A 20,176-nucleotide genomic window follows, 5' to 3' on the forward strand; every position below is an offset into this window, starting at 1 on the left:
ACTTGAAAATGCAACCCCAGAGCGTTGGGAGTGATTCTGGATTTTTTTCTACTCCTCACCTTCCTTGCCGTTGTCTAGAATCAAGAGTTCTTCAGGCTCAGCCTTGAAACTTGATTTTTGATATTGACCCTAGAATATTGGATCAGTTTTGCGATGGTTAGTTGCATCAGTCGGTTTGCGTACATTTGCCTTTTATTGACTTAAAATCTTAAAGTTGTGATGCTGTAGTTTATAACAAATACTTCGAATCTATTTTCACGTCTTAATCAAATGGTCTTATAGTCTTGCAGTTATCTTATAAAGACCATCTTACAATATAGTCTTATTTACAAGTCTAAACTCCAGAAATACTCCCCATTGTTGAATTAACTTAGATGTGAGTGGTGAGCTTAGATGTGAGCTTAGATGTGAGCTCTACTATATCAAGGTTATCTACTTGCGAGGAGATGACTTGGGAAACCTTGGAATCTGATATTCAACCTCTTTTAGCTGAATACAAATTTATGAGATTAAAAAAAAATTCCTGTTGGAAAACAAGACACAGTGTGCTATTTATGTTGCAGAATAGAAAGAGTCACTGTCTTAAAGTTTCTTCCGCAAAAGTCTATGAAACCAACTACCAGGGCACCTGCACTGGCTGCGATTGTGAATTCTGCCTGTGCTGTGTGTGCCATGCTTGCTCACTTCATGAAAATGGTCTTTGACCTTAATTAAAATGTTTTCGGGTGTTTTAAAAACCAAGATGAAGTATTTTATTGAATGTTTTAAAAGCTGGGGATATAGTATAGAATGATTTGTCTTTCAGGCAATTCAAGTTATGCAATATAGAAGTTTATAATTACGTACAGTTTGGATTAGCCCAAAGAGCCAATTTAACGTACAATGCTGCTGAAATACTATAGAATTAAAATGAGACATTGTGCAATGAGAGGTCATACACACCAATGTTGCAGTATTTGTGTACAAAAAAAAAAAATGGCACGAGAAAAGAAACACTGTTTTATATTGAGTGGTGCTTGAGAAAAATAGGTTTAATTAGCATTCCTGGCAGTAGAGTTTTAAAATACATCTTGACAGATTTGTAACTTTAATGGTTGTAAGTACTGATTCTTTATGTTTAATTATGCCCGAAAACCATTTGGTTTTCTTTTCCTTTATTATTAATTACAAAAAAGAGATACAGGTGTACCTTTTCTTTACTATTCTTTTCCTTTACTGTTAATTACAAAATTACAGGTGTACCTCTTTTGTAATTAATACCTGGTATTCAAACCACTTTGGGCCTCTAAAATTGAAGACACAGAAGCCTTAGTAAGTACTTCCATTTATAGAAGAAACCAAGAGATGTTTTATTTAGATAAAATATAGCCAAGCGTGGTGGCCTGTGCCTGTAATCCTGGCTACTTGGGAGGCTGAGGCAGGTGAATTGCTTGAACTCAGGAGGCGGAGGTTGCAGTGAGTGGAGTTTGTGCCATTGCACTCCAGCCCTGGCAACAAGAGCAAAACTCTGCCTCAAAAACAAAAAACAAACACTTGGACATAGGAAGATGTTAAGAGATGATATATTTAAATGTGAGAAATACTTTCTGTTGAATAAACATAGATGTGAGTGGTAAAAGATGAAATGGAAGAGGACTATATCAAAGTTACTGTACTTGGGAGGACACGATATGGTAGGATGTGGTTGGGGGAGAGCATGTCCATGTCTGGCTGTCTCAGAAAAGGATGAGGGTGAGTAGGGGAGGTCACTGGACGTTATTAGAACATACATACGTTTTCAAGACTGCTTAACTCGTAGTGTTTTTTGTTTGTTTGTTTGTTTTTTGAGACAGTGTCTTGCTCTATTGCCAGGCTGGAGTGCAGTGGCATGATCTCTGCTCACTGCAAGCTCTGCCTCCCAGGTTCAAGTGATTTCTTGCCTCCGCCTCCCAAATAGCTGGAACTATACAGGCACGTGCCACCACGCCCAGCTAATTTTTGTATTTTTAGTAGAGGCGGGGCTTCACCATGTTGGCCGGGATGGACTTGATCTCTTGACCTCATGATCCACCCGCCTCGGCCTCCCAAAGTACTGGAATAATAGGCATGAGCCACCATGCCCCACCAAGGCTGCTTAGTTTTTAAACCTCATAGTGCCTTAATTGTTTTCACTGATGAAATAAATACCATGTGATCTTTTTCTAATTTTCCATCTTGAGTAATGAGCAAAGACATTAATGTATTTTATGAAGGCTATGACTGCCAAAATTGGGACAAATTGATGGTCTTGTTGGCAGGGTAAATGAACATAACCATAGTAATTGTAGTTCGTTTTATTGGGTTCGGGGGTGACTTGGAATAATGGATGTGTTACCCTTCCCTGTAGAAATGAGGCTTTCAAAAACAGGCTATAAGTCAAGTTGGGAGGCACAAAAGTATCAGCACTTTTTGGGGATTTTTTTTTTTTTTTAAGTCAAAAAATATTTGAAATCAAATGTGTGTTATAATGTTATGCATGTGCTTCTTAAGCACATTAACCAGATCTAACAGCTGGTCTAATAACTTTTTAATTGTTTTAAAAAATTTAATTGACACATTGTAATTGCACATATTTATGAAATACTATTTGCTGTTTTGATATTTATGTTGTACATTTATCCAGTCAGAGTAGTGTATCCTTCACCTCACATATTCATTTCCTTGTGGGTTAAAACATTCAAAAGCCTCTTTTCTAGTTATTTTGTGGTATGCAATAGCTTACTGCTAACCATAGTAACCCTGCTGTGCAACAAAACACCAGAATTTATTCTTCCTATCTAATTATACCTTGGTATCTGGTGACTAACCTCTCTCCATCCTTGCTTCTTCCCTGCTCTTCCCAGTCTCTGGTAACCACTATTCTAATCTCTGCCTTATTTATATCAACTCTTTTGTAATAGAAAAATATTCTGCATGTGAGTGACATCATGTGGTATTTGTCTTTCTGTGTCTGGTTTATTTCACTTGACATGATGTCCTCCAGGTTTATCCATTCACAATTCACAGGACTTTATTTTTTTTTATGGCTATTATTCCATTATGTTTATATATCACATTTTCTTCGTCCATTGTCTGCTTAGGTTGATTCCATATCTTGCCCATTGTAAGTAGTGCTGAAATAAACATGGGAGTGCAGATTTCTTCAACATACTGATTTTATTTCCTTTGGATACATACCCAGTAGTGGGATTGCTGGATCATACGAAATTCTATTTTTAATTGTTTAGGAACTTCCATGCTGTTTTCCATAATGACTGTACTAGTTTACAATCATACCAACAATGTGTAAGTGTTCCCTTTTCTGTGTATCTGTGTCAATACTTATTTTCTTTTGTCATTTTGGCAATAGCCATTTTAACTGGAGTGAGGTATATCCCATTGTGGTTTTGATTTGCATTTCCCTGAAGATTAGTGATGTTAAGCATTTTTTTAAATGTACCTGTTGGTCATTTGTATGTCTTCTTTTGAGACATGTCAATTAAGGTCTTTTGCCCATATAAAAAATCAAGTTGCCGGGCGCAGTGGCTCACACTTGTAATCCTAGCACTTTGGGAGGCCGAGGTGGGTGGATTACCTGAGGATGGGTGTTCAAGACCAGCCTGGCCATCATTGTGAAACCGCATCTTAAAAAAAAAAAAAAGAAAAAAAAAAAAATCAAGTTATTTTTGCTGTTGTGTTGTTTCTTTTATATTTTGGATTTTATCCCTTTGTCACATGTATAGATTGCAAATATTTTCTCCCATTCTGCAGCTGTTTTCACTCCGTTAATAGTTTTCTTTAAGGTGCAAACGTTTTTAGTTTGATGTAATCTTACTTATTTTTGTCAGTGCTTTTGAGATCTTATTTTTAAAATCCTTGCTCAGCTCAGTGTTGAGAATAATTTCCCTTTTGTTTTCTTCTAGTAATTACATAGTTTGAAGTTTTACATTTTAAATCTTTATTTTGAGTTGATTTTTGTATATGGTGAGAGGGAGGGGTCTAATTTCATTCTTCTACATGTGAATATCCAGTTTTCCTACTACCATTTGTTGAACAGACTGTCTTTTTTCCCCATGTATGTTCTTGACATCTTAACCAGTTGGCTGTTGTAGGTGCATAAATTGGTTGTTAGGAGCATGTTGTTTCCATGATTTGTGAAGTCATCAGTTTTCCTTGTTGTTGATTTCTAGTTATTTTTCTTTTGTTTCTCTTTATTTTATTTTATTTTTAGTAGAGGTGGCTTTCATTATGTTGCCCATGCTGGTCTCAAACTCCTGGGCTCAAGCAACCTGCCCACCTTGGCTTCACAAAGTGCTGGGATTAGAGGTGTCAGCCACTGCACCTGGCCTGATTTCTAGTTTTATAATGCTGTGGTCAGAAAAGATACTTGATATTATCTTTTAAAATTTGTTAAGACTTGTTTTGTGGCCTAACATATGATCTGTCCTCAAGAGTGTTCCATGTGCATTTGAGAAGAATGTGTGTCTGCAGCGGTTGAATGGAATGTTCTGTTAAGTGTCTGCTAGGTGCATTTGGTCTATGGTGCAGCTTAAATCCAATATTTCTTGATCTCTCTCTGTGTGTGTTGGTATGTGTGTGTATGTACGCATGTCTAGATAATTTATTCATTATTGAAAGTGAGGTGTTAAAGTCTTTTACTATTACTGTGTAGAAGTCTATCTCTTTAGGTTGAATATTTTGCTCTATATATCCGGATACTTAGGTATTGGGTACATGTATGTTTATAATTATTATATCCTCTTGTTGAATTGATCCCTTAATCATTATGACGTTTTTACAATTTTTGACTTAGTCTATTTTGTCTGACATAAGTATTGCTTCTCCCACTCAATTTTGGATTCTGATTGCATGGAATATCTTTTTCCATTTGTCTTTAATGGTGAGGTAAGCCTCTTGTAGGTAGCATGTAGCTGAATTTTTTTTTTCCAGTCATGCAACCACTTTATAACTTTCAATTAGATAATTTAATCTATTTATATTCAAGATTTTTATTGTTAAGGATTTGTTTCTGCCATTTTGTTAATTTTTTTTTTTTTTTTTTTTTTTTTTTTGAGACGGAGTTTCACTCTTGTTACCCAGGCTGGAGTGCAATGGTGCGATCTCGGCTCACCGCAACCTCCGCCTCCTGGGTTCAGGCAATTCTCCTGCCTCAGCCTCCTGAGTAGCTGGGATTACAGGCACGAGCCACCATGCCCAGCTAATTTTTTGTATTTTTTAATTTTTTTTATTTTTAGTAGAGACGGGGTTTCACCATGTTGACCAGGATGGTCTCGATCTCTTGACCTCGTGATCCACCCGCCTCGGCCTCCCAAAGTGCTGGGATTACAGGCTTGAGCCACGGCGCCCGGCCTGTTAATTGTTTTCTGGTTGTCTTGTAGATCCTCAGTTCTTCTTTCTGTCTTGTTTATCTCTGCGGTTTGCTGGTTTTCTGTGGTCCTAAGCTTTGTTTTCTATCTCTTGTTTATGTATCTGCTGTAATTGCTTTCTTTGTGATTCCCATGGGGCTAACCTAAACAGTTTTGTAGTTATAATAAAGTATTTTAAGCTGATAGCAAGTTAACTTCAGTCAGATAAAAATACTCTAGACTTTTTTCCTCCCCCATCCCCAATTTATATTTTTGTTGCCTTTATTTCTTTACTATTGAAGCAGGAGTAGCCATGAGAAACAGACCTCTCAGACACTGAACTAGAAAAGGAAGGGGTTTTACAGCCCAGAAGACAGGCTTTATGTTTTGTCCAAACGACCACGCTCCCCTAACAAAGAGAAGCTCTGCCTTTATATAGGCTTACACTCTAGATACTACACGTGAAAGAATCTTAGGTTTACAGCCTTAGAAATAATAAGTGAAAGAGTCTTGGGTTTACAGCTTTAGAAATCACATATGAAAGGGTCTTGGGTTTACAGTTTTAGGAATTACATGTGAATGAGTTTCTGGTCGCTGGATGGAGGTGTGGGCTAGGGGTTTGATCTTGTTCAAGTAAAAACATGTCTTCTGGAGAGATTCCCCCATACCATGCCTGCTATTTACAGGAAGGTGATTTAGGAGGCACCAGTCGGCCAGCCTTTTCTTCTATTGAAATGCAGTGTGGAAGTCAAGGGGGAGGTGATCCTAGATGCCTGGGTCTCCTTCACCATGTGTTCCTTAGCCATTGTAGCTGTTGTTGTTTTTGACCAGTTTGACTTTAAACCTTCGTATAGAGGACTCAGAGATTTACATACTACCATGCTATCTCGGGGGCATTCTGTGTTGGATTTATAAATTTACCTCTATTGGTGATTTTTATACTTCAACATGGGTTCATGATAGTTATTTTTTCATTTACAGCCGTAGCACTCTCGTAAGCATTTCTTGTAAGGCTGGTGTGGGAGTGATGAATTCCCTCACCTTTTGCTTGTCTGGGAAGGCCTTTATTCTCCTTCATTTCTGAAGGCTAATTTTGCTGGATATGGTATCCTTTATCCTTGGCTGATAGTGATTTTCTTTTTCTTTTAACCCCTTGAATAAATTATTCCTTTCTCTCCTAGCCTATATCAGTAATAAGGTTACTGATGAGAAATCTACTGACAGTCTGAGTATTCCTTTACATGTAACTTGATGCTTTTCTCTTGCAGCTTTTAGAATTCTGTCTTCGACTTTTGACAGTTTGACTGTAATGTGCCACAGAGAGAATCTTTTTGAGTTTACTCTAATTGGGAAATTTTATACTTCCTTAATCTGGATGTCTATATCTCCCCCAATATTTGGGAATTTTTTAGCTATTTCATTAAATAGATTTTCTGTGCCTTTCTTCAACTTTCCTCCCTCTGCTATTTCTATAATGCAAAAATTTGTTTAATTTTTTTTAAAAAAAACTTTTTCTCTGGGTTAAAAAAACCAATTTTCAAATTTTGACATTCTTCTTAATCTGCTCTATTCTGGAAGCTCTCAATTGTGTCTTTATTCACTGCTTTCTTTAAATTTTTGTGTTTTTAAAATGATATATCCTGTATTAATTTCTCATTCATTTTATGACATTTTCCTGATTTCATTGGATTGTATTTTCTTATATCTGGCTGAATTTCCTTAAGATCATTATTTTCAATTTTGTTTCTGGCATTTTATAAAACCCTTTTCTTTGGGGTCCATTACCAGAGACTTTTGTGTTCCTTTTGGGATTTCACATGTCCTTGCTTTTTCTTTTTTTCTTTTTCTTTTTCTTCCTTTTTTTTTTTTTTTTTTTGAGATGGAGTTTCACTCTTGTTACCCAGGCTGGAGTGCAATGGTGCGATCTCAGCTCACCGCAACCTCCGCCTCCTGGGTTCAGGTGATTCTCCTGCCTCAGCCTCCCGAGTAGCTGGGATTACAGGCACACCCCACCATGCCCAGCTAATTTTTTGTGTTTTTAGTAGAGACGGGTTTCACCATGTTGACCAGGATGGTCTCGATCTCTTGACCTTGTGATCTGCCCTCCTCAGCCTCCCAAAGAGCTGGGATTACAGGCTTCTGCCACTGCACCTGGCCCGTGTCCTTGCTTTTTCATGTTGCTTGTGACACCTGCACATCTAGTGGAATGGTCACATTTCCAGTTGTAAGGAGTGCTTTTCATAGGGAGAGACTTTTCCTGTAGATGGGTCCTGGAGTGTTGTTTGGGTATGGTACATTGGCTTTGGTTTTGGGTGGATTCAGTAGCATGGTCTCTAGTAGTTTTTTCAGCTGTAATCTTCATCAGCAATGTATGTGGTTGCCTCAGTGGCCTAGGCTACAGGAGTTTTTGATGGTGGTATAGTTTTGCTAGGGACAGGTGTGTCAGGCTGATTGTCAAGCTGGATACTTGCAGGCTCAAAGGACTGAAAAACTATCTTTTGGGCTCCCCAGGATGATTTTTTTCCAGCTTTTCTTCCATGTTTATTTAAAACTTTGTTGTCTGACTCACAGTGTTCTTTATCCAAAGTCTTGCCATTGGTGTTGGTTATATCACAATTATTATTAAAACTTCAGACTTCGTAGACCTCTTGCATTTTGGTGACCTTCACCTTCATTCCCCTTCATTTGCCTCTACCCGTGACCGCATAATAAATGTTGTCATCTCTACTGAAGGCAAACCAATCCCATCTCTTCAGCTTCATCTAGAAATTTGTTTCATCTGTTCCACTTTCTTTCTTTGATTTTTACCCTTCACTCTCTACCAGCTCTTTAACTACCTTGCTTTTTTTCTTTCTTTCTTTCTTTCTTTTTTTTTTTTTTTTTTTTTTTTGTTTTTTTGTTTGTTTGTTTTGTTTTTTTTGTTCTCACTTGTTCTGATAAGCTCCTAGAAAAATTGGTTTACTCTCACGGCCTCAGTTAGTTCACCTCTTAATTATTCTTCAGCCATCTGAGACCTGGCTTTGTTCTTTCTCTACTGAAACTCTTCAAGCAAAGATTAGCAGAAGTCTTCTAATTGCTCAATCAAGGAGGAACTTTCAGTCCTTTTGCATTTCTTCTTCATTTGACTTTGACTTGGCATTTGACTCTCTTGGCTTTTGTAATACCACCAGCACCTAGTTTCAGTCTCCCATAGGGTTTTCATTTTCATTCCATCTGCCTGCCAAATGGTGGAGTCCAAAGAAGTCTTGTCTGATCTGCTATTCCTCGTCATGTGCTTTCTGGGTAGTATTGCCCATTGTGGTTTTCACCTACCATCATCTACCTCCAGGAGTGCCAAAAATTTAGTAAGTTTATAAGGAAAGCAATTTTTCTTGCTCTGTAGACTACTGATCTTTTGTTCCCTATCATGGTTATGGAACCCACTAGTTATTCAGCATCAGCTATCAGAATATTTAACTTTGCTACTTAGGTCTGTGTAAGTTGTGGGACAATAATTAGGATAACTACAATTAGCTTGTAACTTATATTGGATAGATTCATAGAATTGCATTTAAAAACAGAAATCTGGAGAATGCAGTGGTGAATAAAAGACACAATTGAGAGCTTCAGGAATAAACTAGATCAAGCAGAAGAAAGAGATTCAAAATTTGAAAATAGATTATTTGAAATAACCCAGTCAGAGGAAAATTATTTTTTTAAAAAAACAAGCAACAAAATTTTTGCATTACATAAATGGCAGAGGGAGGAAAGTTGAAGAAAGACACAGAAAATCTATTTAATGAAATAGGGGCTTAGTATGTGAAGGAGTATTTAGGAGGCTATCTGGAATGTTATCTAAGTCAGGATTCTGAGGGTAACCCCCAGCCTCATTGTCACTTACTCACTATTTCTAAACACCCACCAATCCTGCCTACTTTATTTACTTAGTATTTCTCAAATCTACGATTCTTCTCTGTCCAACCAATCACTGCCCTAGTTCAGGCCTTTATACTCTCTCACTTGACCTACTCCTTCACCTCCTTTGAACTTGTGCACAAATGTTAGCTTCTTAGTAAGGCTTTCTCTGGTGACCTGTATAAAGCTTGCACCTGCTACATACTCCTGGTTCACTTTATTGCCTTATATTCCTCAGGGATATTTATCTTCTTGTATGCTATATGTTTTCTAATCTCTGTCCTTTCTGCCACCACCCCACTTCAAGATGGCAAGGATTCATCTGTTACATTAGTGGCTGTCCTAATAGGGAAACAATGGCATGTATATATTAGGATAACTTGAGAAGAATTTTTTAAAGTCAGTATTTATAAATGTGTAGGCAGGATATAGGGATAGTGAAGTACTCTTGGGACTAGTAATAATTGGGCAGGTGATACTATTTTTAAGCTCATAGTGAAGGAGCAGGTGTCTAAACCTGGATTCAGAGAGACTATGTAGAGGAGGCCACTAGGCAGGAGCTGTGAACTTTGCCTCAGCTTGACTGATTTCCTCACTAATCCTGCAGGGAGGGAGGTGGGGACTAAATTATCCAATCTCCCTGTTTTCTGGCCCATTTCACAGTCCAAAGCCAACTTTAAACCAGAGGGCAAGGGGAGCATTTGGTATAGTTCATGCAGTGTGGCCTCCCAGGGAATAGGGCAGGTGGAGAAAGATGGAGACTAAATCTAGATGAAGGAGAGGGAAGATATTCAGAATATCTTTTTCTTTACTGTCAGCACCTTAAAGAGTGACTGGCATATAGCTAATATTTATTGAATGAATGAATTCGTTACTAGTTTACTGGTCTCATGAGGTTTAGTTTTGCCTATTCTAACTTGATGACTACATTCCTACATACTTGATACCAACCCCTCATCAACTACGAAAGCATATTCCCCTCTCCCTATTTTTAAACATTAAAACTCTTTTAAAAAAATTCTTAAATGCATCCCCAGTATATAGCAGAAAACTACAGGTTCCTTGATTGGAATAGTGAGTAAAAGACCCTGAGTCTGTCTGCTTGGTTTTCTTCTTTGCCTAGCAGGAATTGACTATCTTGTTTGAACAAGCCCACTGAAGTAGAAAATGGGGTGAGGGACACACTCTTCAACATGGCTTAAGATTTCCATGCTTGGCTCCTGCCTTTCTCTGCGTCCTTATTTCTCAGTAGTTCCCTCATATTTTACCATCCTGTAATTGAAAGAATTATAAAACTTGTTCTGTATGCGCTCTTTCTTGCCATTCCAGCAGCTGAGAATTAGCTTCTTTTGTGTTTCTATTTGGATGATTACATGTTTACATTCATTAAAATTAATGAAGATTCATTACAGTTGTTTCTTCTTTAGGCATAATTGGATCTCATATACTGAGACATTGGATAAAACTTTGATTTTTTTCCCCATTGTATGGTAAGCTCCTTGAGGTTCTTTTCAACTTTGAGTTATTCCAGAATTTTTATTATAAGAGTTAAGGTTGGCCCACTTCTCTGATGTGAGGTTCATGGCAGGAAGGTTTCATGTTGCACAGCTGCAGAGTAGAAAATGCCGAGCCAGGGCATAAATAGATTAGGATGCTGCCATTATAATATAAACTGTGTTTACAAAAGGGCATCATCAATTCAGAAAATATCTTTTTCATTGACTACAGTGGTGCTTGATAATCTTTCTGTTACAATCTTAAATTATGGTCATTTTAATTGCAGAATCATGCATGAGTTCATGTTAAAATAAGGTAATTATCAAGCTAACTGTGACCTACGAGAAAGAAAAATCCTGAAGAAATGGCAGAGGGATCCGGTGAGTGTTTTTGAGGTCAACTGCAAGAGATCAGACAACTCTAGGTCATAGGACCCTGCCAAGGCAGAGCAGGTCAAGTGCTGTGCCCAATAGGTCCAGCCCCCAGTATGGTGTCAGGGACTGGGTGTGAGAAGCCAAAAGGTGTGAATACACCTCAGAAAGGGGATGTGGACAGATACCACAGGCTAATTTACATATTTCATGATTTATCCCTTAGCCTGTGCCGATATTGGATCAGATATTCTCAGTGTTTAGTATTTTCAAAAGCATTGCTGATCACCTGTCAGCATTGGTTACATCTCAACAAAGAACAAACTTTTTCTAGGGACATGTGTTTGCCAAGTGATAAGCTTTTATTTGAAATGTTAAAGCAGAAGATTCAGGCATTTTTGTGCCTCCCTAAAGCAGGATTTGTTTACTGTCCTGTGCGCATAAATATAATGCCATTATTTCCCATAAAGGAAAAACTACTGATGGGGAGAGTAAGTAATAGGTAAGATTAGACAATGTTAAGCTCATACATTAGTATGTTTAAGAATGATCAATTTAGGGATCTCTGTGACAGAGATGCCAAATGCTCATAATGCTATCTCATGTTGGAAATATGTGTCTCCTCCACTCCTTTTGGTCCCTTGAAGTGACGGCCCTTTAGGGATTGACAAATACTATACATATTTCTATACTGATATGTGATTTGTCTAAAACAAAAATGTCACAAAACAATTCTTACCATTGCCATTTAAGAGTCACTCAGGGCCGGGCACGGTGGGTCACGTCTGTAATCCCAGCACTTTTGGAGGCCGAGGCGGGCGGATCACGAAGTCAAGAGATTGAGACCGTCCTGGCCAACATGGTGAAACCTCCTTTCTACTAAAATATAAAAATTAGCCCAGTGTGGTGGCACGTACCTGTAATCCCAGCTACTTGGGAGGCTGAGGCAGGAGAAATGCTTGAACCTGGGAGGTAGAGATTGCAGTGAGCCGAGATTGCGCCACTGCACTCTAGCCTGGCACCTGATGACAAAGCAAGACTCTGTCTCAAAAAAAAAAGTCACTCTGATATGTTCTGTTTTCATTACAAACAAGTGCTCCTTATGATTCATGAAATTAACTTCATAATTTCCTAATGGATAGCATCTTGAAGTATGAATAAGCACTGCAGGATCTTTCACAGCTTCCCTCCCCAGCTCTCTATAATCTGCTCCCATCTGTGGTGTAGGAAAGGTTTCAGGAATGGCCACTGAAGGCCCTAAGAAGATATCTAGTCTCAGCAAATGGTAAGGTGTATAATGGACTTTGCACAAGTTATTTAACACATCTGAGTTAGTTTATTCACAGGCAAAGTGATGGGCGTCTATGATATTGTCTCTAACTACTGGCAGTTCTGACCACCTATGAAGTTTCATGTTAAAGAAAATATCTATTTCTATGGCCTTTAGGCATTAGGGAATTTTGTCAAGTAAATCTCAGGTTTGATGGCCAATGGCATAACCGTCTGGTGTGTGTGGAGGGGTGTTGTATTTTACAACAGGAATTTCACAGTCTTAACGAATTTCTAATTAGAAGAACCTCCTGGAAAATATAGAGCAAAGCCCTTTGCTCCCCTCACTCAGCTTTGGGGCATAGTGACGAGAAGAGGGCAATTGCTTTGCCGTAGGTATTGTCATTGGAAAGGAAGAAACCATTTTCTGGAAGAAAAGAGTTGGTTGAGGCTAGTTTTAAGCAGCTGTTTCATGGACTAGCTCATCCATTCTTCATTCATTTTACTGTATCTATCGAACTTTTGAGTAAAGATTTTACCCTATGCTTGATTAGCATTCAAATATGTTTCAAAGGTGTTTAAAAAATAAAACTTGGCTTTTGAATCTTAATTATGGCTTATAACTTTATTTTTCATACACTTATCTCAAGTTAACAATTTCATGTTGTTTTTTCAAAGAATATTCCTGCCACAACTCAGAGCTCAGCTGAAATAGAGCAGTGACTAGAAAATCTGAGAAAGCTGAGCTTCAAAATAAGGCCTGGAAAGTGTTTCTTATTGTTATAAGAGAGTCAAAATGATTTTCTTGAGCTTTAAGTTTATATAAATATTTACTTGAAACTCAGCAGTGTGAAAGATAATGTGCAAAAATGTGAAAATGAGGAAAAAACAATTTCAAAACAAGAGTTAGTGATTATGTGGGACTTAGCAGAGCAGTGTATATTCTAAGCATTAATCTGTCTAAGCTGTTTGGGAACAGATGTACGTGAAACAGATACCCGGTGTTGTGTTGTATACACCCCAAGTGAGACATCTGTCGGTAGACCGTGTGGTCAGAAATAATGGAAGCAGGGGTTAAACCCCAATATGACCTATTAGTCATGTGAATTATTGAAGGACTGATTGCTCAGTAAAACATGATGCTTTGATTCATCAGTCTACACATTAAGAAAAAAATGCCTCTTTAGAAAAAGATTTAGTTCTGTTCCTATGTTGTCAAATATAAAGACATTTTAAAAAGATGGATGCAAAGTTCCATAGTAACTGCAAATACTATCTGCCTATAAAGTTTTAAAATGTTTTGTTAGGTCTACTAATTATAAAAATATTCTCAAAGTTTTTAGCTTTTTATTAGGGTAAGTTAGGTCTCACAGAAAACAAATGTAGAGTGAATTTTCTAAAGCAGGACTGTCCAGTTAGACTTCCTGAAATGGGAGTGTACTATATCTGAACTGTACAATATAGTTGCCACCAGCTACATGTGGCTATTGAATAGAAACATGGCTAATGTGATTGAGAAGCTGAATTTTTAATTATATTTGATTTTCATTAATTTGAATTCAATAACTGCATGTGGTGAGTAGCAACTGCATTGAACAGCACAGCTCTGACACATGGAGAGTTGAAAATGTTTTCTTTATTCCCAGGCTTTCATTTTAGTGTCTTTGTTTCTACATAGAAAGATATGGCTTCTAAAAAATGAACCTGAATGTAGAACTGATATGGTCATTGCAATTTGAACTGCCGATTTAAAGTTAAAGCAGCTGAGCTTAGACATTTCAAAGTGGCAAAGTCCTTTAACATATTTTGTGGGCTGGGCATGGTAGCTCATACCTGAAATTCCAGCACTTGGGAGGCTGAGGCGGGAGGACTGCTTGAGCTCAGGAGTTTGAGGTCAGCCTGGGCGACATAGTGAGACCCCATATTAGGGAAAAATACATATACACATACAAACATACATGCACATATATAAACATATTTTGTGTGTACAAATATTATGTGTGGATTAGTTGTTTACTAGTAAAATTAAAGTCTTCTCTATAGAAATCATTGTATTATTTTTCGTGATAATTGTGATACATTGTTTGAACTGAAATTTGGCAAATTCAATCTTACTACAAGAATGGTTACATAGATTTGAAATGATGACTATCTTAGTCTGTGTACTCTGACCCTGTGAACGTCTGGAAACTAATGTTCTTCCTAAATATGCTATCTATAACCATGTGGCACCACCTGAAGGCAAACACTTTTTAAAAACTGATCTACATTTGGAGACCCTTCCTCTCTCTCTTCCCTGCACCCCTATGGGTCTATTACTGGCACAAAACTATTCCGCTAGGAGCATGCAAATTGAGAATCAGATAGGCTGGACCAAGGTCATTAAACCAGAGAGGGCAAAACAGAGGGGTTGTCCAAAGTAGGAAGTTCTGAAGTGAATTGCAGAAATCTAAACATGGCCAATATAAAGGAATAGAGAACCAGAGCGATGGATATAGAGAACAGAGCAATTGAGTATGCAGGAAGTTGCTACTGCCTAGACAGGACATTTTTGTAACCTCTGTAATTTGGGGAAATGGACCATCCTTGTTGAAAGGGTCAGGGATTTAATAGGTGTAATTCACTGCAGTTGTATAATCTAAGCACTAGAATACTCATAACTGTATTGCTTGTTATCCCACCTACCTGCCACCTGATTGAGTTATTAGATTACATTTCAGACATTGACAAGTCTACAAGCATCATTGAAATCCTAAACACAGACTTCTTTAAAACCTCCTGACTGTATTCCTGCCCAAGTTTTAGAAGTACTGTGCCAATGATGGGGTAGTAGATACTGAGCAAGTAAGTTTTGATTGTGTGTGTTTGCATGTGTATGTGGGTGTGATGAGCAATGAGAAGGAACTCTCCGCCGTGGCTCTAAATGCTCGTGTGTTGGCCAGAATCGGTATGTGCTAGGAGAAGTAAAAGGAGAGAGAGGCATGAAGCTGAAGGACATTAAACCATTAGCCAGCTTTTGGCATGCAATCCAGAATTTGAGGAACCTTAGCATAGTGGATTACTGAATCCAGAGGTAGACAGGCAAGCGGGAAGGTATAGGTACCAGAAATATTCACAATTGGTGAGCATTTTTGTTTTTATCATTGGTATGGGGCTATGAACTTATATTAAGCCTAAGGGTAACTCAAAAATAATGTACCAGCTGGCATTAGGGAATTCCTGCATACATTCCTAGATTTTCATTAGAAACAGTGTTTTAGAAACTACCATTGCTGCTATACTATAGTACCCAGTGCTTGACTGAAAATAGTGAACACTTACTTTGTTTACTCTGCCAGCTTCTGTGCTAAGTATCTTATCTTGTTTAACCTTAGCAACTAAACTATATAGTCTAGATAGGATTTTAATCCCTAGGGCCCAGAGGTGTTAAATAACTTGCCCAAGGTCATGCTATCAATGCAGTTGCTGGGGTTCAAAGATAGACAGTCTGATACCAGAGCCTGCAGTGACCCCATTAGGTTATGTTACTTCTCCAGTCAAGCAAGCAAGAACTCCCTCCCCCTAATGCCATCAGGAATCTGTCTGACATCCAAGTTGGTGATAGTAAAGCATCATGGTCTGAACCAAAATAATAAAAACCTTTGAAACAATGTTATCTGACTTCTTTTCAGGCTTTTAAGACAGTTCCGTCTTCACCAGCTTCTTCCATTTTTCTGGCCACTTCCACTTTCTGAACAAATGAAGAAAATGGAAGTGATAAATTAGAGTTTTTAACAAGTTTTTTATCCAATATTTTTTCATAGAAACCACCAAACATACCCAAATGTAGACATAATTATATAATAAGCCTTCATGTTCGACCCTAAAAGGGGTAAGGCTCTATGTGACCCATTACTGAGTTTAAACAGTTTGCAATTTATGGTCAGCCTTGTTTCACCTATACCCTACCCACATCCCTTCTTCCCCTGGAATGTTTGAAGCAATTCCTAGGCATCATATAATTTCATCTATAAACATCTCAGCATGTTTCTCTAGGAGATAAAGATTTTTAAAAAATTGTATTACTATTCACATTTAAAATAATCTTTATAATTTTAAATACCCAGTTAGTGTTCAGATTTCCCTAATAGTTTATTTTTTAAATATGTCAACATTGAAATGAAGATCATTGTAGTTGATAGCTATGTCTTTTAAATTTTCTCATCACAGATTCCTCTTTTATTTTCCTTTCAATTTATTTATTTATTTATTTATTTATTTATTTATTTATTTATTTATTTGAGACGGAGTTTCGCTCTTGTTACCCAGGCTGGAGTGCAATGGCGCGATCTCGGCTCACCGCAACCTCCGCCTCCTGGGCTCAGGCAATTCTCCTGCCTCAGCCTCCTGAGTAGCTGGGATTACAGGCACGTGCCACCATGCCCAGCTAATTTTTTTTTATTTTTTTTTAGTAGAGACGGGGTTTCACCATGTTAACCAGGATGGTCTCGATCTCTCGACCTTGTGATCCACCCGCCTCGGCCTCCCAAAGTGCTGGGATTACAGGCTTGAGCCACCGCGCCCGGCCTCAATTTATTTTTTGAACAAACTAATTTGTCTGCCCTGTACTTTCCCATGGGCAAGAATAATCTTCAGGCTGGGATGCCCATCAATCTGATACCTGTAAAGGGGATCAGGCAGGCTGGGGAACTGAGAGCCTCAGACCACGATCAGATGTTACAAGGTCTTTGCTTGCCTAGAGTGAAGACTTGGGAAAAAGACTGCCCATTAGGAGTCCTGCCTTGCGCAAAAGTGACCAACCTTTAGCTGTGCTGCCACAGGCTGTGGGCTGCCTTGGAAGTGTAGGACCTCAGCTCCTCTGAAGTTGAGGGTACCAATCCTTGGTGGCCATTGTAACCATAACTATACTCATTGCCCTGGCATGACAGTTTCCTCCTCAAAGGTGGATCCTAGCAGCCACCATGGCCAATGAGGTTTTTTATTGTTATGATTACTATGAACTCAGGGATTTAAACCTGTTAAATATTCAATTTACAGCAATGGCTATTTTTACGGATCTTGAAATTGTCACAATTTTGGATTTTTGGACCAATGGGAGCCCCTTCATGTTGACTTCTGAGTTCTTTTGACATGCCCTCAGCTCTCTCTTTGATAGCTTCCCTGCTTCCTGGAATGGCAAGTTATTCCAGGTACATCTTGAACATTCCATGCTTGAGATGGGGAATCAAGCTAACGGTTAGAGAGGCCTGGTTCCTTTTATTGGATAGTGGTATTAGAGACCTCAGTTTGAGAACTAATCATGATCACTGCAAACACTTCCCCTATGTGAACCTTGTTACTTAGGTTTTTCGAAGAAGAGAGATTTTTTTTTTTTTTTTGCTTTGTTTTTTAAAGAAAAGATGTATCATAGGATTATGCTGATACTTTCAAGTGCAGGCCTAAGCTTTTTACATGGTCTCTTTTCTCCTACCCCTAAGGTCCTGATGCCTAATTATAGCAACATCATTACTCATTTGCTTTATTCTGCTATGTAGACACAATAGAATAACACCACCAATGCTGCCAATCAAAAGTATAATTATTGAAACCCACTTAAGATAGTTCTGCAGGTTTTTTTTTGTTCATAGAGTGTACACTACTAGGGAGGTGTAGACAAGTTATTATGTTTTAAAGACACTTGGAATAATTCATATCTGTGAAGTTATACTCCCAACTTATTTGTGTTTTGTATTGTTTCATTTTGCTTTGGATATTTAGGCATTTCTTTTTTTAAAAAAAAATTTTATAGTTATGTGAAATACTTATATGGTTCCAAAGTCAAATCTGCTAAACAAATCATATTCTGGGAAGTATATCTTTTCTCTATTTCCCTTCTATGCCTTTCCTTCCTTCCTGTAGGTAGAGAAGCTTGTTTCTTAAAGTTCTGGGTTGCTCTTTTATTTTAAAAATATAACTAAACATGTGCATATATTCCTTTCATTACCCCACAGTACCCGCCTTCGTAAACACATGTATCATATTTGTTTTTCCACCTTGATTTCTTTCTCAATATGCCCAGAAGTTTACTCTGTAGCACTATATGGCAAGAGTCCTCATTTCCTTTTACATTAGCACCATAATCCATTATGTACTATTGCTTATTAACCTCTCTGTTGGAGAATTCAGATTGTTCCTAGTCATTTTTCTTATTACAAATGGTGGTTTAATAAAAAACCTTACTTTGCATTTTGTATTTTTTTTAATGTGCTTTTAGGATAGATCCCTAGGAGTAAGATTATTGAGTCAAAGAATAAATGCATTAATAATTTTGCTCAATATTACCAAATTCTTTCACAAGGGTTGTGCAGTTTTTCTTTTTAAAATTATTTTGCATAAGGGCATCCATTTCCTGAAAATTTCTCCAAAAGAGCTTATTGTAAAAAAAAAACCTGATACATAAGAAATGATATCTCAGCATAGTTCAAATTTGCATTTTTCTTATTAAATCATTTATGTTTTTAGTCTATTCCTTCTAACATTTAGGGAGCACTTATTATGTACTGGGGTCTCTAGTAGGCTCCAGGATGCTATAATCAATTTGACATGATTTCTGTCTTAAGATATTCACAATCTTCAGGAAGATATATTGACAAAAGAATAACTGCATGATCTATTTTGTATGCAATTGAGGTAGTACTTACAGAGCATTATAAATGCACATGGAAAAATAAGGGAGAAAATTGTTCCCTGTTGAGTGGGCTGAGGGGGAGGTTAGGAAAAGCTACAGAGAAGTTCAAGGGTAAGCTTGAATGTGGGCCTTGAAGTGTGATTAGGAGTTATCAAGTCAGACCAAGGAGCAAGGAAACCATTCTAGAAAAAGAAAAATCTGAAAAAAATCTCAAAAAACGATGCTTTGGCATATTTGCAAAATAAGAATATTGTCTCATTTATGGGGGAGATGATGGTGCTTTGTTATTCGTCAGTAATTTATACAGGACTTTTAACAGCATGCCAGGAAGTTGGTATCTCAACCTGAGTGTTGAGGAAAGTGTGACAAAGGCTGGGCTTTAGCTGAGATCAAGAATTTTTGCTTTTTTGGTAAATGAGGTAGCAGGATAGATTATAAATGGGCTCCATACTGAGGAGCCCAGTGTGATGACTGATCCACCAGAAGATCAGGAGGCAGTGGCTGCAAGGCAGGGAGAATCGCGAGGTAAGCCTGGATGCAAAGGATATTGTCAAAGACAGAACATGGAGGATGTGAGGCTTAAGGAAATAAATGATAGCGATGCTGAGATTTCTAGCTTGGGCAGTGGGTTAGATAGTAGACACTGCACAAGTTAATTTTTAAATCAGAATAAGAAGCATCTTATTTGAAATATATTCTACCAAATTTTAGCATCAGATGTGCCAGTGACTAGCAAAATGTGTAAACAGAAGGAAAGTAGCTTGGAAAGTGCACAAACAGGAGAAATTGCTCCTGAAGGACGGTAAGCTGAACCCTTGTAAGCCTAAGATGTTTTTTCCTATGAGCCCTAGACTCTTTCCTTCTGTATCCTGTTTCTTATTAGAGTAGAGGCTACTTAAAAATAATCATAGTTTAAAGCTCTCCATTTTCAGAAAATATTATTCATTAGATGTTAGTAAATAACGTGATCTTTGTACATTTATAATATATCTGCATTATTGAAATGTCAAAAGTCAATGAAATTGTCATTTTTAAATATGTCCGTTTTTATCTGGAAAATAACTGCTCATACCATTTTAAGCTTAAAAGTTCTTCATTTACTTAAAATACTCATG

At 37.7% G+C, this 20,176-nt stretch overlaps 1 protein-coding gene across 8 annotated transcripts in view; it reads left to right on the forward strand.

The window, feature by feature from the left end:
• CERKL (CERK like autophagy regulator) overlaps positions 1–20,176 on the forward strand; it is a 145,101-nt gene that overhangs the window by 818 nt on the left and 124,107 nt on the right. The window lies entirely within an intron of this gene.

The sequence above is a fragment of the Saimiri boliviensis genome, chromosome 5 (genome assembly GCF_048565385.1).
Source record: "Saimiri boliviensis isolate mSaiBol1 chromosome 5, mSaiBol1.pri, whole genome shotgun sequence".
Lineage (NCBI taxonomy): Eukaryota > Metazoa > Chordata > Mammalia > Primates > Cebidae > Saimiri > Saimiri boliviensis.